Source organism: Ostrinia nubilalis, chromosome 11 (genome assembly GCF_963855985.1).
Source record: "Ostrinia nubilalis chromosome 11, ilOstNubi1.1, whole genome shotgun sequence".
NCBI lineage: Eukaryota > Metazoa > Arthropoda > Insecta > Lepidoptera > Crambidae > Ostrinia > Ostrinia nubilalis.
The window spans coordinates 15,561,025-15,586,746 of NC_087098.1; the positions used below are offsets into that span (position 1 = coordinate 15,561,025).

Consider the following 25,722-nt stretch of genomic DNA (forward strand, 5'->3'; position numbering starts at 1 on the left):
CTGAAATGAGGACAAGCCAATGTAATTGTTTTAATTGCTAGGGTCATGACAAGCTTAGGCCAGGGATGGCACAAACAAAAAAAAGTAACCCAAGTCTTTGTATTCCTGAAGGTCCTCGATATTACCATAAAATATTAATAATCAACAACAAATTGGCAACAAATCTCTCCAGAAAACGACGATATATTGGATGATAGTGATCGTCGCACTCAACAGTCTGGGAACACAGCGCACTTGATTACATTCCACATATATTGCGCTGGCAATACCGAGCTAGGAGATTTAGGGCTCTTGATATTGAACAGTTTGAGTGAGCACTAACCTCCTTTTACTTCGTCGGGTAAGCTCCGAAACGTTTTATAAGTGGATCTCTTGTGTGAGTTCATATTAGTCGTATAACTATGGAAATGTTTCGATCTACACCTCTAGATTACACTTAGGCTGGGTTGCACCACCATTTATTTATCCGTGACTATAAGCATAACCAGTGTTTTTGTATAGAGTTTGACAGACTTTTGACGTTTGTTAAAGTTAAAGTAAGACGGTGCAACCCAGCCTTAGAAAATGTTAGGGCTCAAAAGATAAAGAGACATGTAAAGTGCCCCATAAAGGATAACTTCTTTGTTAGTTTAACGATCACAAGTGAAAAAACCGGCCAAGTGCGTGTCGGACTCACGCACAAAGGGTTCCGTACCATTGATTTATGATTTTTTTTTATTTAAGTTATTTGTATGAAAGATTACGCGGTAATAAGCGGTTTACGATTTACGAGGTATTAAAAAAAAACTACTTACTAGATCTCGTTCAAAACAATTTTCGTTGGTTGTTTTTATAGTAATGTACATTATATGTTTTTTTTTAGATTTTTCATTTTCTTATTTTAGAAGTTAGAGGGGGGGGGGGGCTTTTTTCCACTTTGGAAGCGTCTGTCACGCAAACTATTCGGTTTAGAAAAAAAATATTTTAGAAACCTCGATATCGTTTTTGAAGACCTATCCATAGATACCCCACACGTATGTTTGATGAAAAAAAAATTTTTGAGTTTCAGTTCTAAGTATGGGGAACCCCCAATATTTATTATTTTTTTATTTTTGCATCAAAATCTTAATGCGGTTCACAGAATACATCTACTTACCAAGTTTCAACAGTATAGCTCTTATAGTTTCGGAAAAAAATGGCTGTGACATACGGACGGACAGACATACGGACGGACAGACAGACATGACGAATCTATAAGGGTTCCGTTTTTTGCCATTTGGCTACGGAACCCTAAAAATTAGATTAAAACCAGAAATCATTCACCTTCCTTTCTCAATATGTCACACAATCCTGTAATTTGTAATTAATTCGTTGCTAATAGCATCTTGTCCCACTTCCAAGACCGCTGATGTAAAGGCATCAACACCTTTGATTTAAGTGTAGTGAACAAACATATAATGTAATACATACTAATGCGAAGTGTGCTAGAGCGCGGGCGTGCGACATCGCCGTTTGATTACATTCCACTAGGCTCGGATATATTACGAGGGGATAGGGCTGCCTCTAGTGTTATCAGGTTTCGACTCGACTGATGAATGTGAATGACATACTGCGAAAGTGACATTTGAGAAAGTGATCATATTTTTCGCAATAACGTTTTGCGAATATAACGTTCTGCGTCAAAACAGTGTAAAGGTACAGTTTTTATTTTGCCGTTTCACAGGATAGTCGTCAACAGAAAGGACTAAGGATTTTTGTTTAGATAGTAAAAAAAGCCCAATAATTTGAACTTAGCTAAGTATCTGAAGTCAAATAAATAAGGCAACAACGAATGTTATAGAGTTTGGGGTAAACCTTTAATAAACGTCTGTCAAGGAAGTCAAATGAAAAAGTCCGCTGAATAAAAATTGAATTAATCAAAACCGCAAGAAATATCGACGGGTCGACCCTCGAAGCCTGGTCTCCGTCTTCTGATCCGCAGGTTGGTGGTTTCCGTTTTATGCAGCTGTATTTTTGAGTTGTTTGGAGTCACCAGCCGACCCCCGCATCATCTTCCTTCCCCGCAATTTTTATTCCTGGTGTGGCTATTTACACGCCACACCATTTTTGAATTGGGAGCAGTCTGACTTCGTTTCCAGAGGGTGATTTTGCAGAATTTCCTGATAATAGATTGGATGTATATCAACAAATATGTAAGCTACGGCAAACCTTCTGGAAGCGTTGGAAGACTGACTATTTAAATACATTACAAATGAGGTATAAATGGTACAAAGAAAACCCAGATTTATTGTTAAATACTATTGTTTTATTAAAGGATGATAATCAGCCACCAATGTCTTAGCCATTGGGTCGTGTAGTTGAATTATATAAAGGTAAAGATAATCATATTCGAGCTGTTGTTGTAAAAACTAAAACTGGTTTGTATTCTCGACCTATTACAAAAATTGTCCCATTGCCTATTGAGCAAAATAATTAACTTAAGAACTGATAAATGTAATTTTATAATTACTGTCTAAACTGTAAAAGTTAAAAGGTTAATTATGTATTTGTTTAACTTTCATTATTAAAAACATAGTTTGATTTGTTTCTACACTATGAGTGTATACTATCTTGTGTATTAAACTAAATATTGTATACATAATTACATTGTTATATTTAAAGGATTTACAATAGGCAAAACTTGTTTTACTACTAGTATGTAACTGGTAGGCTATTATAGCTCGTAGGACACCTTATGGTTGTGTACTTATGTATGACGCCAAGAGCTTGTACTTATGTATGACGCCAAGAGCGCTTAGGTTTGTTGAACTTACTTACCTTAATTAATTTCTTTCTTTTTAAGTGTATTTCTTAACTAACTTAACTTACTTTCTTCTTGTTTGTAGGTGTATTTCATTGCTTAAGTATTATATTGTAAAATGTAAGCTGTAATGTTAATAGCTTTAACTTCTTTGTTTGAAGATTGAAATGTAATTTCAATGGGGCGGGTGTATGGTAAAAATGTAATAACGATATCTGGCAACCCAGAAGCGTTGTATGCTCTATGGCCCCTCTCTATGGTCTCTTTTTCCTACCATTCAAGTGTGTGCACATGGTTGTAAATTATCTTCTCAATAAATAGAATATCACTGAAGTTAAGTGTCTTTTGTACCTGCCGCATCACTCTGTTCATCTGTTTTGTTTAGAGTTAAGTTTGCCTTAGTTTTAAAAAAAAAATTCTGTTTTTTTTATAAACCTAAACATTGCGGTCGTGTATAATGTTCTCGCAACGCGATACGGCGAAATCATTGCGGTGCGGCGCCGCAACGCATCGTGCGTGTGCTTCGTCTTTCAATCCGTTATAATTTTACAAATACTCGTAATAAAACATGTGACAGCCCTAGCCTCGCGGTGATATTGCGATTCGCGAACTCACGTAGCTGGAAGGATTTGGGGCAGAAGGAAGCAAACAACCTCCGAAAACTCCCACTTCTTTCATTACAAATACAAGTTATTTCAGATATTGAAATAACCAAGGATTTTCATTTCTGTGTCACATTTAATTTCAGACTCGTTGATTATGGTGACAATCTTGTAAAAGACAATTTATCTATTCTTCGAGTGTCCAATTTATCAATATCTTTTCCTCATGACAACACTTTTTCATTGAATTATTTAGTATGCTACTTTTCATTATTTATTACCGACGTATACATATACCGGCCGGGCTGTCGGCAGGCTTGGTGCCTTTAGTTTGGTTGGTTTCTTATGTAGCCGTAGCGTCAGCGACTACGAGAAAAGCGCGTGGGTTCGTAGCGCGACTACTTGTCGCCGTAGCAAATATTGAAGACTACAATAATTTAGTATAGCAAAAATGTACTAATGCAGAAGAGTATCCTACTAATATTATTAAATGCGAAAGTTTGGATGTCTGGATCTTTGTTACTCTTTCACGCAAAACTACTGAACAGATTTTGATTTTACTTAGGCAGGCAAAAACTAGTTTTACATAATTTTATATTTTGATTTGGTAATTTCTCGGGTGAGTGAGTGTTATTTTTTAAGGAAGATACACATAGGCAACCACAATGAAAATCCCGTCGCGAAGGAAGTACCTACTTCTAATTTCATAAAAGAACCTTCTACTATATTATACGAGACCTCAAGGCTGCTTCTGCACATGTTTCGTTATTACTTCAACTATTGGAAACTAATGTAGTCAGTCGAGTTCAAAGGATAAAACTTACACAGTAATGAAAAGTAATTAACTCAAATTCAAATATTGTTGTAAAACGTGTAGCGAATTACTCTAAGTCGCTACACGTTTAAAGTTTGTTAATACATGGTTATGGGTTTACTTAAACTTTTAGTTTATAATGATTCCATAATACCTACAAACTGATTTATAAACCTAACTAGTACTCAATAAATTAAAGATTGCTGATTATCAGTGCCTTTGTCAGCCAGAGACCTGCGAAACTATACGACATCGCAGACCAGAGGTGGAATTGTGTAAAACAATCGTAATTCTTTGACAGTTCACAACGTACGATAAAGTCAGTTAAACAAAGCGTTTGACAGAATAATCGTACGTTATGAACTGTCAAATGATTACGATTGTTTTACACAATTCCACCTCAGATTTTTTGTCGGCCGATAGTTTGGTTGGGCTGTTAATCACTGTGAACGAACATGTATGGAAGTCCACACAAAGAGCGATGGAGCAGGCTATGCTCGGAGTTTCCCTGCGTGATCGAATCAGAAATGAGGAGATCCGTAGGAGAACCAAAATGCCCGATATAGCTCGCAGAATTGCTAAAATCAAGTGGCTGTGGGCGGGGCACATAGCTCGTAGAGACGCTAGCCGTTGGAGCAGAAAAGTTCTCGAGTGGCGCCCGCGATCCGGAAGACTTAGCGTGGGCAGGCCTGCTACTAGGTGGACCGACGATCTGGTGAAGGTCGCGGGAAGAGCCTGAATGTGAGCGGCGCAGGACCGGTCGTTGTGCAAATCCTTGGAGGAGGCCTTTGTCCAGCAGTGGACGACTTTTTGCTGAAACGAACGAACGAACTATGTATGGAATTGTGCACATTAAGTACATCGATTTGGTATCGGCCGATTCATCATACTAAACAATCGACTGACTAAAAGCCTGTAGTCTGGGGGGTCCGAGTATCTACGTTGTAATTTCTCTGACAGAACTCCTAATAGCTTATCAGGGACATTACAACCTACCGTTATAGCAGACATTGTCAATTATCCTGATATGTACCGCAATGAGCACACAAAGCGTAAAATGAAGGCTTTCAAAATTAAAAGGGTTTCGACATCCAACAAAGGCATGTTTTGTGGAGGCCCTTCGTGACATGATCACATTACAAGCACATCACAGAACGGCACAGAAGGTCCACATGGCACTCGATGACGTACACAATATTATGGGACTATTCCCACCTCTTGTTTCCACCGCTGCAACTCCTGTGTAGCCAGGATCTATAGCTTGACCGCCATAAAAACCCAACCGATGAAGGTCAAGTTTGTCCCGGGGGAAAGTTAAACTGTCATTGAACCCGCAACGAAATTAATCAGAAGGACGTAGGAGTTCGAAATTAAGGTTCGACTTCCCTCCATTGCAAAGCGGATGACAGGTGACAAACAAAGGTTTAATAACCTTTAAGAAAAGATATGCTCCACGGACAAAATATCAATTAAGGGGGCCTATCACCTACACAATATTGTTAATCGTAGTACCGTCAGCGTCAAATAGTTCGTGACACCCAAAGTGGCCGAAAAGTTGACAGCACAACCTTATTCCATTGAGGTTTTTCGCGAATGAAAAATCCGCCAGATGGCAATACGTAGACGCGAGGTCCAAATGCTGCATGATTGGTTATTTTTGACATGACATTGTCAGATATGTCAAAATCCACCAATTACGCAGCAGTCAGACCCCACATCCACGTCCCGCCATCTAGCGGATCTTTCATTCGCGAAAACCCTCATTGTAACAAAAACGTGTTGCGAACTTTTTGGCTACTTAAGTGTCACGAACAATTTGAGGCTGCTGTACCCATACAATAAGCTTGGAATCTTGGTCGATTGGTCAATTTTCTTCTGCACAAAGTAGTGAATTAAAAGTATACCTTAGAGGATATCTTTTCTACCTGTTGCTTATTATTATCTAGTGGGATGAACCTACTTCTGGACAAGTCATTTATATTGTTCCAGTTAAAACAGGATAAATTACATTACATTGTGGGTCACAGTGCGTGTACATGACATGATACATGTTGTACTTAGACCTACGACATAACGAAGATAAGTGATCGTTAAAAAGAAACCAATTTATTAGATGTCCAACCGTCCTCTAAACGTCAGAAGAACATAAGAGGAGTTTGAAGTTAAGGTTCGACTTCCCTCCAGTGCAAAGCGGATGACAGGAGACAAAACAAAGGTTAAGTAACCTTATTTTAGCAAAGTTATGCACCACGGACAGTAAGTATCAATAATAAATAATAAATATCCTTGGACATTTTTTACAAAACGCTTCTAGTCCCAAACTAAGCAAAGCTTGTACTATGGGTACTAGACAACGGATATAAACATAATTAAATCCTTTGTTTTTTTTAAATACCTACATAGGTACATATTATACATATCAATAAATGGGGACCTATCTTGTGAGCTACTAGCTAACCTGCAAACAATATTATGTTTCACAAAATTGCTTATAAGGCCAGAATTTTTCACAATTCATACTGTAAAACCATACCGAAACACATCCCGTACTGGCCACATGAAACGTCAGTTTCATGCCTTTTTTTTATCAAGTGAAATATCATGTTCAACGACGTTTCGATTAACACTGCGCTTACGTTTCATTAGAAACCGAGACAGAAAACGAACGACGCGACGTTTTTAAACCAACGTATGTCGCTTGCAGGCCTCTACGGACTACGGAATCGTATCGGTTAATAATTGTCGTTTTCTTCTACTGGGCTTTTGTCCATTGCTGAATTAAGTTTGTATACCTAATTACCTACTCAAGTTTTTCTTTATTGTTTAAGAAACCGAATCCTAGGTTTAAGTAACTTTCCTAGAAACTATGGACAGGTACTTAAGATAAACACTACCCTATAGGGTAAAGCCTGTGCCCGGCATTGGGACAAGAAAAGACCAAAAATACTTTGGTAACCTGAAGAACAACGGCACCTTTAAATACTGAGATGTACACTTAATTTTGTAGGCGCTGAGCTATGCTATATGAAAAATTCTCAGGAAGACGACTCCCATGCATAATAACGCAGTCACAGATCGTATAGAACGTAACTGTACGTATCTATGTCCAAATATTAATCTGAAATACAGTCGTTACATTTTTGCCCCAGCGGCCGTCAGCCAGGCGAGCGCGCCCATCCTGCCCAGCAGACGGGAAAGCAGGCCTTAATTGGCACCAGCTGTGCCCAGCCTGGAATCGGTAAGTACTTGTGTTCACTGGGTTTGATGAAAGTTATTTTTGCTAGCAACGGCCAGTGATATCGGTCTCTGTGTAGAAAACAGTGATGTTATAGGTAGGTAGTAGATGTTTAGTGATAGAATGTCGTTTAGCGTTTAGAATATAGCATTTAGGATGTGTAAAAACTTAATAATTTCAGTAAAACTTGATGATAAATTCTCAAACATTTTTACATAGTATAAAACAAAGTCGCTCCCACTATCTGTGCGCGTAGATATTTTAAACGTAATTTTCAGCGAAACATAGAGTGATTCAAGAGGAAGGTTCATACGTACTTATTCAACCAGAGTGAATCCGGGGCGGGCTAGTTACGTATAGAAATAAATAATTCAAAGTATTATAGATATTTGATACTGTCAACTACCAACCTACAGCCAAAAAAGCGACTAAACCGATTTTAAAGCAATTCCACAGACACCCATGTAAAACCTACTCTGTAACCTAAACTGCGAACTCCCAGGTCCACACTGGTCTAGTTCTTAGCAGAACTAATTAACAAACAAGCTTAAGTGCCGCGGCTTAGTTATCAGAAACTTGCGCCAATTAAGTCCTGTCGCATGCACTTAGTTGCACGGACGTGTAACAGTTGCATAGAGCAGCGGTTCCCGAAAGGTGGTCCGCGGAACCCTGGGGTTCCGTGGAAAGGCCTCAAGGGTTCCGTAAAAAATATTATCCCACGTTTCGTGCGTGACCGACGTTGTTCGCGCGCACCGACTTATATACAAATAATTGCATAAAAACTATTGTTTTTTCATTTAAATTTCCATTTATCAAAGTAGGGTTCCGCTAGGAAAAGTATAATAAATTAGGGTTCCTTGGCAAAAAAAAAATTGGGAAACCCTGGCATAGAGCTCGGTCCTAACTCTATGCAAAATAGACGTAGAGATGTAACACCCGTATTCACAAACATTACAATGGGGTCTCACATGGTAATGTTTGTCAATCAATGGCGGTCAAGCTGTAGATCCTGGCTACACAGGAGTTGCAGCGGTGGGAACGAGAGGTGGGAATAGTTCCGATATGGGGTCTCACAGTGCGCGTGAAAGCAGAGGGTGACACACGAACCAATCACAGAGCTCTATTCAACGCTGTGCGTTCGATTTGCTGCTTCACTTAAGCAAGCATCGTTTGCAGGACTATCTAGTCCTGAAAAAAAAAATTTGTTATTTTTTTGGTATCTACCTACCTACAAAACAGACAAAACGTACGTCACAGACTGTAGTGATGAATGTAAATAAAATGTGGATATTTTTGGCGTGCGAACATAACAGCTGTCATGGCTGACATTGTCGGGTGCGCCGCGAATATTGAATACCTGTCGATAGGTTCACGATGCCTAACTGTAGTTACTAGGCACATATTTTGTTGTTTTGACGCTTTATGTTGGATATTATGACAAATTGAAATACAAGCTAGTGTTAGTGCTAAGTGAACAGTGTGACGTAGCACACAAACGGTAGTGACGTTCTAAGATAAAACAAACACCTTATAAACAGTCTTATGTAACTTTTTCGGAATATTTGAGCCTTTATCACATTTTTTATGACAATCCTAATTCCTAATTTTGTTATAAACTTATTAATGATTCACCACGAAATGTAATTAAAATGTATTTAACTATGGCAGATATTGAACGGCATTTCTACTACTAGTTATTGCCTTTGCTTTTTGCCTAAAAACATGCCGAAGTCATAAATAGTATGTAATAAGGTTATTCACATGTTGCCTTTTATGTACAAAGCTTTGTTTAGCTCCATTCTAGTTAACTGTAATACCGGTATATGAGATCGTAACCAAAGTAGGTATTCCAGAATGATCGAGTTACACAACACAAAGGTTTTCATCGACAAAGGCGTATTATCGACTGATGAAGCGCAGCAAAACTCATTGCTGTATTACAGGCAGCTAATTATTGCCATAATAGCCATGGTGAGTAGTACCCTCATGGGACAGTAAGGCTGGTTATGGGTCTTTGCAGGCTTTATCTGGGGGCACGGCAGTGCCCCCACCAAGTCGAGCAAAAAAGCGGCACGGCCGTACCATCCTTTTCTTGAAGCAATTCAGGCCATTTTCGACCGCCTGTAACTTCGTTGTGGATAAAACTAGAAGGCTGAATTTTCATTAGCTATGCAGGCATATTCAATTTGAACCAGTAGTTTAAGAATTATAACGGGTCAAAGTTACTTAATTTTGTCACTCACTGACTCACTGACTGACTCACCGATCATCAAAATTCTAAGGCACTTCTAGCAGACCTAGAAGCTTCAAATTTGGAATATAAGTAGTGTTTGCTGTATGAATCAAGGAAAAACTAAAATATTTGGGGGCACGGTAGTGCAACCGCCAAGTCGAGTAAAATTTTTCAATTTCGGTCCAGTTTTCTAGATACATAACTGCTGTCTACAAAATACAAAAAGAAATGAGATTTGGGGGCACGGTAGTGCAACCGCCAAGTCGAGTAAAATTTTTCAATTTCGGTCCAGTTTTCTAGATACATAACTGCTGTCTACAAAATACAAAAAGAAATGAGATCCCATCAAAAACAATACTTGTCAAAAAAACCAAGTCTCGCAACTCAGTTGTTCTACGGTAAAAAGTTGTGAGATCCATGTAATACCAAGTCCAGGCCAGGAAATCTTTAACGTTTTACATAAATATATTGACTTGGCCATCGCATGAAAACACGTGTAAATTAAATTATTTAGTGCGATGGCCAAGTCAATAATTTATGTAAAACGTTAAAGATTTCCTGGCCTGGACTTGGTATTACATGGATCTCACAACTTTTTACCGTAGAACAACTGAGTTGCGAGACTTGGTTTTTTTGACCAGTATTGTTTTTGATGGGATTACCATTTAAATCAACAGCCGGGCTAGGATAAAATCTTATCGATGATTTTAAACGACAAATATTTGAGCTTATCGCGTAAAATCGATAAAATGGCGATATAAAAGCTTATCGCGGCGCACATCCTAGGCCTACTGCTCTACGAGTTGTTATGATAGATAGATAAATGCAGAAATAACATTTTGGCGATTTTAGTGTTTTTGCACTAAAAGTGTTAAAATATCCATAATCTTTGGCCTCATTAAAGGTACTCAAAAATAGGTATTTTTGAAAAATTATTGAATGGATTTATGAAAAATACCCATTTTTAGTACCTTCCATGTAGTGTAGGAGGTAAGTAGGTACTTCCGATATTTCTGATTTCAATTGTCACAGGTTCATGCATTATGTACTTACACAAATAATGTTATGCTGAATTGAAATACAATTATTATTGAAAATCCAAACATTTGCTTAGATTAGCTTTCTTATCATTATTTGCTTCAGTCCATAAAAAGATACTCTGCTTGCATTGCCAATATTGTTCTAGCTAGTCTTAGGTAGTGTTTGCTGAAGAAGAAATAACAAAGTATATTAGCCCAGACTACTCGTACATATTGGCGATATTAGCTTCGTTTGTTTTTGCTACGAATAAGCGAGCGTTCTTACTTATGGGATCTGCTGGGTCGAGACGTGTTAAACGTGTAATGTAGGGGAGACTGGCCCAAAGCGGGCACTTCGCCTAAAGCGGGCACCCCCCTCTAAACTTACACTCATTTGCTCGACTTGTTGTCTTGTCTTGTTAATGTTATCCCCCCGCCCCGCCGCTCCCGCGGAAGTCGTATGCGCCACCTCCGAGTGACAACACCACGCGTGGACAGCGATAAACGAAATTCGTCAATTTTATTTGAAAAAACAAAGGTATGTTCGTTGTGTTTTGGATTAAACTGAGTGACGTACGTTATTATCAATGTATGCGTAATGTGTTGCACCTACTTTACCGTGTTTTAAGGATATTTCCTTGAAAATTATTTAAAAGGAATTACAGTTTATGTTTTATGAAACGTGGTGTGGCGCAAAAGGCAAAGTGAGCAGGGCAAAATGAGCATGCCCACTTTACCCCCTTCATAGCCATATAATCTAACTTGCTTTTATTGTTAGTCCTCTATATTTATCGTGTAGGTATAGTCCGTTTTTCTTTGCTAGTTAAACAATGTTATCAATCTTTTTATAAATTTTAAAGTAATATCAGTGAAAAAAATTAATTAATTATATGATTTGAAAAGATATCGGTGTTCAACGATGACTTACCTATGTAGGTTGTGAGCTTTGTGTTTATCTTATTTTAAAACGAATTATTTCGTTAAAAAGAAATATTAAGATTGTTTACAATATTGGACAAGCAAAGAAAAACAGACTTTAGTGTAGACATTAATCTCTTATTATTTGACTTTTTAGATGGTAAATAAATATAAAAGAAAATCACAACAAGGTTCTTGGAGTGAAGCTGCAATACTTCAGCTCAAAAGCTTCAAAATACTATAAGATAATGATTCAAGACTGCATTATTCAAAGAGAGTTCCTTCTGATTAGTTTTATGTTTTAATTTTTATGTCTAGAATCTATTTTTTCGCAATAAAGAAAGTATGATTCTCATTCTGTGTTTGAATAGAGACATTCCTTATTATTCAAAGGTCAAAATTATATAGTAAAAATAATAAAAAAACTATTGCCCTCTGCATGCCCGTTTTGCCCGTGTGCCGGTGCTCGCTTTAGGCCACCCCCTCGGGCAAAGTGAGCAAGTGATAGTGTTTCGTATTTGAGTGCCTACTTTTTATATATTAGACAAATGAATGATTTGAAAACGCCATGTCAAACTACAATAAATGTAGTAACTGATCACGATAAAAACTTATTCCGTTTTGCTTATTCTGTGTGTTTTTTTCCTACTTTACCTTAAGGTGCCCGCTTTGGGCCAGTCTCCCCTAATATTGTAATGCAGCATGTAATATTCGTGGTATTGATAAAATTCACACTACATTACATACGACTGGACTCAGTTTGAGAATACAAATTTGCATGCGAATTTTCACAAATCTCATAAAAAATATGTATACTTTCTTCTTTTTGCCTCAGAATTGTTACAAATTGCTTGAAAATTACTCTTTTGAAGGTAAACTTTTAAAATAACGATACGTGAACAGGGTCGCTAGATATATTTTTTTCATATTCTTTAATAGATCAAAGAATGAATCATCACACGAAGTGTCGTATCACATACGAACACCTTTGGGTATAACAAATCTCGCCCCATAACAACGAAAAAGAAGAAACAAACAATAACAAAAGAATAAAACACTCCGGAAATTAAACTGCCGTTTATTCGAGTTCTTTATTCACAGCGACGCAGGTATTCATTAATCAAACGGGGGAAAATACGAAAAATTACGAAAATAGAAAATTTGATGCTTTTTATTCGCGAGACGATAGAGCGTTTCACAGTCGCGGTGATGTTTATAAATTGCAGGCGGGTAAAAGTTGGTTGGTTTAATTAAATTATAGGTATATTAACAGACTAAGACAAGAGAAGAAAAGACAAGTTCTTGGAAATGCTGAGTCAAGGGAATTAACAAGAAAAGCCTTGTTTTATGAACACAAACAACGTTCAAAATATTTCTCTATGAATTTAAGAGAGAGGGTCTACAGAACATGAGGGTGTAGACAAAGACAGTTATATTCGGTTTCGATTTCGTTGTATGTTTTCAATGTAGGGGAGCGAGGGGCTTGTTGTAACGGGGGTAAGTAGTAACAGGCTCTTTTCACTAGGATCTTAAACGCAATTGGACGTATGTCTTTGACTCGATTTAACCTTTAAACCGCGCCGTATCATGTTGCCATAGCTAGTGTCCCGCCGGCCGGCGCAGTGAGCGGAATTGTGCACGTGCTTCATTTTTGCCAGGTAATATAAAATTGTACTGTCGTAAAATTTCGGTTTGCGTTATTATTACTGACTAATTTCAAATGTTCTATATCTTATTTCCATTCAAATTTATCTATCTCTGATAATGTGTAACTGTTTTTATGATTGCTAAATTGTTTAAATAGTTATCTTGATAAATGTTAAAAATCATACCATGGGGTTAGTTGTAACAAAATGCGGGGGCTTGTTGTAACATGTTACAATAACAAGTAAACAAGTAGTGTTTAACTAAATAAGACTGCTTATTACTTAATTTTTAGGTATTGCTTACTAAAAAAGTGTATCTTCATTTTAGTTATTTTAATTTTCAATTAAAAAAGTGTATTTTCATTTTAGTTATTTTAATTTCCATACAAATCGGATTTTATAAAATTTATTTTGTATGAAAATTAAAAAAATTAAAATGATGATATCAAATTTCTGACTTTACCATACCATTTATATGCCCATGTTAACATGGGCTAGTGTCGGCTCATAAACCCATTTACCTAACACCCTGTGTAATACTTACTTTTAAAAGATGTGAATTTTATTAAAAAACAAGCAAAGAATAAATGATTAAAGGTATTATTGTCGTTTTTTTGGCGTTACTACTTGCCCCGCTAGATGTTACAACTTGCCCCAAGCACGAGGTAAGTTGTAACACCGCACTTCTTCTAGAAAATAATTGATTGTAAAATAATGACCAATATTTATGGTATTATTTTTACTTGATTTGGTACAGGAAGAGTTACAGCATCCATCCATCTTTATTTAGTAGACATTTAATCAATAGATCTCAAGATATATTAGTTTTAATGAAAACTGTTACAACAAGCCCCTCGCTCCCCTACTTGAAACATTCATGAATGTCACTTTGTCAACAGGCACAGTTCCGATATAACTATCGCCCGTATTCACAAACGGTGCTTGCTTAAGTGAAGCAGCAAATCAAACGCACAGCGTTAAATAGAGCTATGTGATTGGTTCGTGTGTCGCCCTGTGCGTTCACGCGCACTGTGTGAGAATGTTTGTGAATACGGGCGAGTTACATTCGGTTTCGATTTCGTTGTATGTTTTTCTATGTAGGTACTTGAAACGATCACAAATGTCACTTTATCAACGAGCACGGTTCCAATATAACTATGTCTCCCATTAACGGTATTTTAAGGTAAGACAGAGGCGTATAGAAGTGAATATATCAAACTTTAGAGAACGGCCTCTGCTTTTGACAGCGCTCCTAAATCAGACTCCATCAGATAACCGGTTCCCTTTACTACCTGACGATTGTTCTGAACATCGTAGATTTAAATCTTGGATTTAGGCTGCATTATCATAAGTTCTCCTGTATAATTCTAACTGCGTTAGTTCAGAAGCAGAAGGTTCTTCAATAAGTAACAATTTTGTAAATTTAAAAACAGAGATTGAACTGTCTTCGTGCTATGTAAAAGCATGAACTACTCGTATAATGTTCGCGCAACTCTATTTCATTTTATCTAAACACATACTGATGTTTATTTATCTCTTACTCAATGGTTTTCCAGAGAATATCGTTTTAATTTCTTTAATAGGTACTACATAATGATACCTACTTGGATTTATCATAGTTTCTTACATAAACAGTGTTTCAGATTTTCAAATTGCTTAAATATAACTAACTGCTGATCAACCGTCACTGTTTTGGTTTCGTTCGCATCTTAGCTAAGGATCCTGGCTACATACCAGTTACATTGTGGGCATATAAGGTTGAATTACTCGGTATTTGGTATCTTACATTGTGCAAGCCTACTTGTTACCAAGTTCTGTTGTGACACAATGGTTCTTGAAGCTACCTGTGCCTGTCAAAGACATTAGGGCGGAAATTTTCAATGAGTATTGAATACGAGATCAAAGCTGGAGGGCCCTTGTCACTCACTCGAAATTCGACAATTACAAGAGTGCCTGACCTCTCAGAGATTCGAGAACTAATGCAAGAAAACTGGGACAAAGACGCCCTTTTAAAGGACCAGCATCGACACTTTTGTGACTTTTTGTTTTTCAATAAAATAAGTTACTATTTCAAACACGATTTTCTTTGTATATCTGTCAACGTGAAATTGTGAATTCCGTCAGTTTATACAGGGTGTCCCGTAATGTAACGTCAAGCCGGAACTGGGTGTTGAGGCAAGTTGTGCTGGTTATCAGAAAAATATAAAAAAAATCTATGTGGCATATTTTGAAAATAATAGGCATTTAAAAAAAATCAAAAAATTCTACTCCAGGTGACGGTCCTTTTACTCGTGTTGCCACAAATCTTCACTTTTTCCAAATTTTTTTTTTGTTATGTAACCCTGAATAATGCTTCTCTAAATTGTTATCAAAATTACAAAACCAGCTGCTCCAACTTGGATGAAAAAAATACATTATTCCCAAAAAAAAATATCAAAATAAAAATTTTGCCTAGTTTAAACTGACTGTACTGAAAAAAAAATTACATTGTGAATTCCGTCAGATTATAATCTGACGGAATTCACAATTTTACGGAGACATGTTATATCTATCTAGAAATTCAATATTGCTGATTCTATTTGAATTTGATTTTCCGAACTACCAAATATTGGAGTATTGACCTCAGTCTACAGAGGTCAAATCAAAAACAAAAGAACAACAGGCCCTTTGATCAGTGCCGAATCAAAATTCAACTGTGAATTAAACAAAGTGGTATTCGCTTGATTGTTCACAGTGATCGCAAAACTAGTTGTGCTCTATTTTAATGTTCATTAGGGTGAGTTTAAGTTGTAAAGTTTTGGCATTTAACTACGCCTTTCATTCAAACATCGATCATCAGCATTGACGTTTAACTTGACGAAATAAAATTCCATCGGGATTTTATAATATTATACCTGTTTAGAAAAGTAAAAGTGAATTGTGTATCTATCTATACAGTGTGAGTCACGTTAAAGTGTACATATGAAAATAAAAACAGTAATAATGCTAAATAACAGGCGATACTAAAAAAATACATAAAATACACAAAAAATGCCAACAAATAATAAAAAATGATACTTTTTGAAAAAAATCTGCTTAAAAATTCGTGTTTTTTGGTTATTTTATAAATTTCTCCAAAAAATGCCCCTATAACAGGTGGTTTTTATTACTTTGTATTATTTTCTATCGTATTATCTTTGTAAAACCAAAAATCGCATGTCTCTATCCCTATCACAACATTTGCTATGATCGTTTGAACAAAGGCCTGCCACAACATTATTCTCCGCTACAGGTAGAGACAATTTTAATTTTAACTAAAATGCTTATTTTACTTCGAAATCTTTTGTTTTTATTTGAAATCTAACTTGTCTTTATCAAAATTACAAATATAGAGCCATTTTCAGTTTTGTTGTTAACGAAGCGTTGAATGGCGCGCCCGGAGAGGCTTAGTTCAAACGATCATTGCAAACGTTGTGATAGGGATAGAGACATGCGATTTTTCGTTTTACGAAGGTAATACGATAGAGAATAATACAAAGTAATAAAAACTACCGGTTATAGGGGCATTTTTTGGAAAAATTTATCAAATAACCAAAAAAACACGAATTTTTAAGCGGATTTTTTTCAAAAAGTATATTTTTTTTATTATTTGTTGGCCTTTCTTGTGTATTTTATGTATTTTTTAGTATTGCCTGTTATTTAGCATTATTACTGTTTTTATTTTATCAAGATGTACCGCTTAGTTTAAAAGTTATTATGTTTTCTTTACAATAAGTAATTGGAAGAAAAAAAATCTATAATTTTTTTTTAAAAAATCTCCAAAAAATTTTGACCTCTTTTTTGTCGATAAAATAGGTCTAGTTTCATCTATTTTCATAATGTACACTTTAACGTGACTCACACTGTATATAAAAATGAAACCCGTTTTCCGTTGTCACGACATAACATGAAAACGGCTTGACCGATTTGGCTGATTTTTTTTGTAGTTTTCTAAAGGTTTTTACGGAAAAAATATATAGAAAATCTCTACGCTAAGGCGGTACGAAGTTCGCCGGGTCAGCTAGTGTTTAATACAATGGCAGTTCGTCATTCCAACATGAGAAGAAGAGACAGCATAAGTTTATGAAGCTCAAAGCTCTAAAGGTTCTCTCTTTGAAAGTATTTTTAAAAACCGCCGCGGTTAGCCAAATACTTACTTACCCTATTATAATTAGGTAGGTATTGTAAGTTAATGGAACTGAATGCCTGAGCATATCACATCTTATTACTAAAACCCCTATTATCCAAACCACAGAACTAATAGCTGTTAGGTCGACGTAGATTGCGAGCCGAAATAATTTAGATTATTTGATAACGCGCACAAAAGATATGCGGTGTTCGTAAATTTACAAAGAGCCTAGTCTAAAGTCTGCTAATTAGGCGAGGCAATGCCGAGTCAGGGCTGCTTGATAACAATGTTTATGTTCCTGTGAATAAATAGGTAGCACTCATCTTGGCGACTGAAATTGAGATAAATTTAACGCCCGTATCACAAACGATGCTTGCTTTAGTGAAGCAGCAAATCGAACGCGTTGAATAGAGCTCTGTGATTAGTTCATGTGTCACCCTGTGCGTCCACGCGCACTGAGAGACCTCATAGTAATGTTTGTGAATACGGGCGTAATAAAAAATCATAGATTCAAAACTGCCTTTTTCATTCGAATTTAAAAGGCAAAAATAGGCTCTATCTATACTTGTGTGTGTGTCCTTGTCGTTCACCGTGTTCAGACTTGCAAAATAATTACATTTCTCATTCAGCCTTTCCATTTCGCCTAGGTCGTTGCACGGAGTCTAGCTTTTAATCAGATGAAGTGACAAACCGCCATGGAACGACCCTCCTTCAATGGGGGTGAAACCAACCCTTTTAGCGTTCCAGGCTAAAAGGTTTTTTATTCGCGATAAAACAATGCGATTTTTCACTTTGATCAACTTTACTACCATAGATCTAGCGTAACTTAAATGGGAGCGGCACATAGGAGGGGTGATTTTGACATATGACGTGACAGAGTATACAAATCTGTAGTCCAACTGACATTTGACGTAACAAAAATACCCTCCCGTGCCGCTTCCATACCTTAAGTACTAACTCCCGTATTCACAAACGATGCTTGCTTAAGTGAAGCAGCAAATCTAACGCACAGCGTTGAATAGAGCTGTGATTGGTTCATGTGTTCGCCTGTGCGTCCAGGCGCACTGTGAGACCTCATAGATTACTATGAGTTTCTGAATACGGACGTAACTAGATAGATACGTAGGCGGGGTGATGACTCCGATAGTTTTAAAACTTTTGAAGTATTCCATAAGTTTGTAGACGCCATGCATTCTCAAATATGTATTCGGTCTTATGTGTAGATTGGAGATATAAAATTATACTTATTTGTTTTATGGGATTTCTGTAAAAAACTATGAAACCTGACAAAATTTTTACTTTCAATGTTATGACTACAAAAACATCAAAAGTAAGAGTATACTATAAAGGTAGCAGGAAAGTGTTGGATGCAGGCCGCTACCAACCGGGCGATGTGGAAATCATTGGGGGAGGCTTATGTTCAGCAGTGGACATCCTGTAGCTGAAAAATAATTATGATAAAGAATGTATAAGAATGTGTAAGAACTCGATTCTACAAACAATCAAAAAGCTATCTATGTCAATATTATTCATCATTCATCTGTTTCATACCAAAATTTTCAAGCTGACTTAATTAACTCTGATCATGGACCTATAAAAAAAGTCGGACGGATTCTCATCAACAAAATACTGTGACATTAGGATACACCAGCTTGCCTGTACGTACAGGCCGGCACGCACACATTCACACCCTGATACACCACTTCGAGTGCAAACTTCACACAGTTGACACATTTAAGCAGCGAAAAAACAACACGAATACGACATGTCTTGTGTGATGAAATTGTGTAAAAACCGTTCTGTTCGAACAAACAAAAATTAAGGAATCACATTTCACAGGCAAAATAATAATACAATCACTTATTTCCCGACATTAAAATATTGAAATTAATTGAAATCAAACGTCATTCACTCGAAAAAATAATACGTCAAAGACCAGTGTTCTCAGTTATTTACGTGGGAAAATTACCCGAAATTAGGGAAATTAATAATAATTTTAGGACTTTTTAGTTATTTATTACGCATACTATGGAAATAAAATAATTTATCATAATAATTGTGTTTTAATGGGATATATTTTCATAGGCAAATTTGATCCTTCCCAAAAATGTGGAACTGCAAAATTCAAATTTTCTTACATTGTTTGCAAGTCAGTGTCAGGTTGTATGTTAAAAAAAATCTATCAGAGATAATAATAATAATATATTGATGATGCATAAGATTATGATTATAATGTACACAAGATTCGTAATTTGTAACTGCGTGAATCATTTTTGATCAACATTATGTACATACCCTGACACACTGACTTGCAAACAATGTAAGAAAATTTGAACATTGAAAATTTCGCGCCTACCTCAACGCATTCACCTTTCATCCTTTTAAAATGGCACGGAATAATTCTGTCTACATTTCCAAGTAACATCTGCCGATCTATGTTTTTCTTAAAATAAATGGGTAAAATGTTTTGGCTAACATGGCATCCCTAAATTCACTCACACAATAGACAAACGCCAAAATTTTGCGTCACAGTTTTGTTGTAGCGCGAGTTCCGTCCGCCTTTTTTATAGGTCCATGACTCTGATCTATTTGTCTTTTTTCATTTGAAAGGAATACAAAAAATGAATGGCCTACCACTATGAGTTTGTAACGACAGCTCTGAGGTTAAAGGCCTATTGTTACTCAATGCTAGATATCATACAAAGTGGAATAAACCTTTGTGCGTATATACGAGCATGATAATGTCGGTCACAGTCTGGTAGGCACCCGACGGAACCAGACACGCGTAAAGTGAAAACAATCTACGCAGATGTATGTGATGTATCCCAAATAATATAAAAATAGAAAATTCCGTCTGTCTGTTACGTTTTCAGGTCTGTTGAAAAGGGTTTTTTTTTCAAGCATAAACCGCTGAACCAAATTATGATCAATTTTGATACTGATATTTTATGTAGGAAGAGATCTAAAGAAGTACGACCTGTGTACAAATTAAGGTACTTGTAAGTATTTTGTATACACATCGTCCTTCTTACCCTAAGGTGTACCTTGTGATACTATCACATGGTTCTAAGTAAGCAATGGGATCGTACAAGTAAAACTGAAAAATCAAATTCAAAGATAAAAAAAACACCACTTCTCTCTAAAATATCTACATAATATGACAGACAATTCCCGAAGACTATAATCCAGGCATTTTCAAGGCGAGAGTGAATAGGCACTTACAGGGCAGATATGTACCATCCTAGACTGCATCCCACTTAACATCAGGTGCGATTGTAGTCAAATAACTGCCTTGTTATGCATAAAAAAATGTTTTCTTCTATTGTTCAGGACACGAGAAAGGCGAGTAAAGCCGTGGCATTTAGCTAATTAAAATATAAATATATAATAGGTCACGTTTACAGACAAACACTTAATCATAGCGTCAGTCTAGCCCAATAAATAAATCTCATCCAGCCCAAGGATTTGGCTAGTAAATAATTTATATTTGGGCAGAAAGGTCGAGTTTCTAGTCCAGGGCTACTTAAACGAATCTGTTCTAATATACTATGGTAGTTACTCTGTCATAGATTCATTAGGTCATTCATTAGGTAGAGTTTAGTGTACCTACATAAGACAGATGACTATGCGTAGGTATTAAAAATAGGCATCTTTCAAATCTTTAAGATTCTGCCATTTTAAATTCTATGTCCTAGATTAAAAAAAAAAGAGTTAGATCTTCACTAGATCTATGCTCTTTTCTATATAATTGTAGGGGAAATCAATATCATAGAAGACAACTCTAAATAAAGTAGAAAATTAAATATCAATAGTGACTGAGTTTCTTGCACTGCTTCTTCTCAGCACTGACCCATTTATTGTCCCGAAGCATTGGTACGGTTAAAGAAATATTAGGCTAAGACATGTAAAAGCGCTTTTTAAAAGCCTACCTACAAAAAGCTACATCCAAAGCCAAGAAAACAATAACGAATTGATATTCTGAGGGCAAAAGAAAGAAAAATATTTCTATAAGACGACAGTTTGTGTCTATTTTTTCGTCTAGCCTGTGTTAGCCTTGATGAGTCACCACAGATAGGCATCAGGTATCGACCACGACCTGAGGCTGTAGCCCTGAAGTACCACTGAACACGCCAAACTTTCCGAGTTTTCCTTTGTGGCCAGTGCTGCACTGTTTGTTACGTGGAAAAAGTTTTTTTTGTAACTACTGCAATGACCATGATGACAAAACAAAAAACTAAGTTCCAACAATCACAAAAATAATGTAGCTCTACTATTTATATTATTATGTTTTATTTAGGAAGATTTCATTGAGTTTTTGTAGCAACTGACTCGACCCACATTAATAATGCAATTAATAGAAACCTGGAATGGAATTCTCTGTTTTGCCTAAGGTTAGCTGGGAGTGAATGCCACATGGTTTTAAGTTAGCCTTTTTGTAATTACTGCTTGTGTGTGCAATGAAGTTAAAAAAAATCCTAAAAATAGAAATGAAATTCTCTTGAATGTGGATATGACATCTAGACTGGTACATCAAATAGTAACGGTTTTCTTTGCCTCTACAGTATAAAATAATCATTATTTATTTAAATAAACTAATTTAAATATGGTGCCAGCTCATCTTACAAACGAAATAGTACAAAAGGCCATATTAAAAGAGATCTTGAATATTCCATTTATTATTTCCATTCGGAATTAGTCGGGAATCCGAGACGTCTGGAGGCAGGAATTTAATACGCTTTGGTTTTGGTTGCTCCAGCATTCCGGCATTTGGCTAACAATCGACAGTATCAAAGTGGAATTTCAATCATAAGATACAAGCAGAGTACATGCTGGTGGGCCTAGGTTTGATTCCCAAGGGCGACATGACTGGTAAAAAGTCTTCCACTTGACGTACCTATTCCAGTTTGAGTCTAACATAAGAATTATCCTCCAACTCCTAAGCATTTAGGAGTTTTACCTTCTATCATCAGCTCATCAATATGAGATGATGATTTCCAGGAGCAAATACTTTAATAACATAAGAAAAAATATGGAAAACGATATACGTGCCTAAGCCTATAAAAAAGGATAATATACCTACTTCTATACTAATATTATAAATGCGAAAGTAGCTCTGTCTGTCTTGCATTCACGCCTAAATCACTGAACCGATTTTGATGAAATTTGGCTTAGAGATAGTTTGAGTCCCGGGAAAGGACATAGGATAGTTTTTATCCCGGTTTTTGAAACAGGGACGCGCGCGATTAAGTTTTTCTGTGACAGACAAAATTCCACGCGGGCGAAGCCGCGGGCGGAAAACTAGTAGATGATATTTTGTAAAGCATTAAAGTACACCAGTCATGGAATTTTATCAGAAACCGATGAGCCACACTCTGGTGTAATGTGTGATCTTTGAACTTTATTATCTTTCAAATGTACCGTCGACAACTCATCAAATAGTAGCATTTAAGGTAGTTACTTATCTTATGATACTGATATGCAGTCGTCCCCTATCACCTAAGCAAAATGAAGGATTCATTTTTTGAGACCGACTGCAGAATAATTACCAAAAATCATAAACCTCGTTCTGGCGCAGTCGGGTCTACTCGTAAGGAGAATCAGAAATCCTCATAGATACGGCTCTACATTTTAGAACATACGAAATATCCCCATAGGTTTTGTTCTACATAAAGAACATAGTTTCACGCACAGAGCCGCGGGCGAGGGCTAGTAGGTATTTAATTTATTACTCGAAGGGCCAAATAACTTAGCCCCAAACCGCGATGTATCTAGCTCAATCCCCGATCGGAATTTAACGCCTGTTAAAAAGGGCCGGGCTTGCCCCACCAATCGGTCTTCAGACCCTGGGGAACGAGTATTTAGAAGCACCTACAAAACCCATTATAAATTAAGTGAAGTTACTAGGCCCGAATATTACGTTCATATCTATTAAAATGGTTAATTTGAATTTTGAAGAAAACTAAATTTTCCGGCCTATTAAGGCTGAGTTGACCAAATTTTGACGGTAACTAGGTATATCGATAACCAGTGCTTTTTGTATGGAGTTTGACAGATTTTTGACTTTTGTCAAAGTTAAAGTAAGATGGTGCAACCCAGCCTAAGTGATTTGAAAGGATAAATTTATATTCATATTAATAATGTTATAGGTACCTACCTACTCATCATAGGAACAAACGATCATCAAATTGTTTTCGTAGATTGTTGGTATTTAAAGATATGGAATTAACATGTGGATAGTTTTCGAAATGTTCAGATACACACTTAATACCTAAGACATCAAGAAGTACCTACCTACATACTTATTTTCGTTAGATTAATCCTATAACGTTAACACCCACGTTGTTAAACTCATTACAAGAAACAAAAAAGAAAACAATATAATTTACTACCCACTTTTGTGTAATTACATTACTTCGTAACTAACCTTCCCTTTGTAGGTAGTAAGAGAACACAAACGAATATGCGTCTATTCTTAAAAAATAGAACTTAGGTAGAAGGTACGACCCACGCGTGACTGACAGATTTTAGCTAGTATAGACCATATAGACTGTGTGGGATTAACCAAGTCAAATCCTTTACATATTATACCTACCTAAGTGTTTAATTGTAGCTAATATCTCTGGCGCGGGTATTTTAATATTCCATTTCCCACGCAGACGGTAACCACGGTAACAGTATCGCCGGCACCGCGGTGTAATATGATAATTCGCAAAACTTGCCTTTGTTTCGAGCTGCACTACCATGGCCTCGGCATTGAAGCCACCATAACCAAATTAACTTTGTAACGCAATACCTACTTCCAAAGTTCGAATTCGGAAACAAAAATTGAACGCGGCAGAAATACGAAACTGCCAGACATTTGATAACCTTCCAAATCTAAAAAACTATTAAATTACTAGAAAGCCATTAAAAAATAGTGCTCCAATCTATCGCAATGCAGTAAATACACTTACGTAAGTTGAAAACTGCGGATGTCCAAAACACAGATCACCAAAAATTATTTTCGAACAAAACACACTGGCCGAAATGGACGTCGGCGTCGCAAATTCGAAAAAATAACACTTTGAAATTCGAATGTTTTCGATTATTGCACTTAGTTTTCGTGGAGTTCGCGAATTTTGGGGGGAAAACGGGCGCGGACGACCCGCGAGCCGGTTTGACGCGAACTGAGCCTCTACGAACAGGAGGGAACGGAGGGAAGCGGGTGGCCAAAGGGGTGCAGCGGGGGTGGCCGACGTGAATAGATGTATGGAACTCTGTATTGAGTGATTGTAGCTTGATTGCTAAGTTATAAAATCAATTATTTTTGGCAGAAAGTTAAAATGAAAAATAAATCACGTTGGAATTTTGCTTTCATAAAGTTTCGGCGAACACAAAATCCATCAATATTTTTGTTGTTCTTACAAAAGCGACAAGCGTTAACACGTTTTTCGGGCAGGTTCATTCTGCATAGAGGTTAAAATGTTGTACATATTTTCATATTTTAGTTTACTAACGTGTCATTGACATTAATATTAATGTTTTAGGGTTCAACCATTAGATGCGAATTTATTTAATTATGAAGAATTTGAAGAACACACAGAATAATGCATTTTTTCGCGAGGGTCAATTCAGTGTTTACTAAGAGCCCGCCGTATTTCAATTTCTCAAGTAAGTCTTATTTTATCACTTTAAACATCTTACCATTTTGGTTAAGGCTTAAAAATAACCTACCTATAGGTTTTTTTCTCATCTTTGTTATTAATAACTTAGATTAATAAAGCCATTAATCTAAGATTAATAATTAATAATATTTTAAACTTTCGTGTTCCATTTCTACTCAAATAGAGATTCTCGTGTTTCTCTATCTTTGTTATTAGCAACCAAAAAGTGAAGAACGAAATCGTTTCGACCAAGTTGCGGGTAGTTTCTAATTTGGACAGAATGCTAATTAATCTTAAAGCACATTCGATCGATAATGAGTACGTGAGGGTGGCGGACAGGGGGTAGTCGTACGGTGACCATGGGTTTGAGTTTTAGGGAAACTATTAGGAAAATATAAGTTTTGAAATTATGTTTTCGTAGAATGTTTTTACATTAGAAACTTCTATTGACTGGTTTTTATTTCTATTAAATGCAACGTTTGTGTTTAACAGAAATAAGTCATTACTCATCAATAGGTAACTGGATAATTGTTTAGATAATTATTATGATATCTACGAGTAGGTACATTAAACAATCGCTTTATTTTTTTTTAATTATGGTACCTCTTAATTAATTTTTGGTCTGACTCTACAAATGAAAATCATGTTTAAAATATTATTTATAATAATCAAATTAAAAAATAAAT

At 36.3% G+C, this 25,722-nt stretch overlaps 1 long non-coding RNA gene across 1 annotated transcript in view; it reads right to left on the reverse strand.

Moving 5' to 3' along the window:
• Window positions 1–24,542, reverse strand: part of LOC135076371 (uncharacterized) — a 183,906-nt gene extending 159,364 nt beyond the window's left edge. Inside the window, exon 1 of the long non-coding RNA XR_010258249.1 lies at window positions 24,347–24,542. This is a non-coding gene — a long non-coding RNA (uncharacterized LOC135076371). The remainder of the gene's footprint in view (window positions 1–24,346) is intronic.
• Between the last annotated feature and the right edge of the window lie 1,180 nt (window positions 24,543–25,722).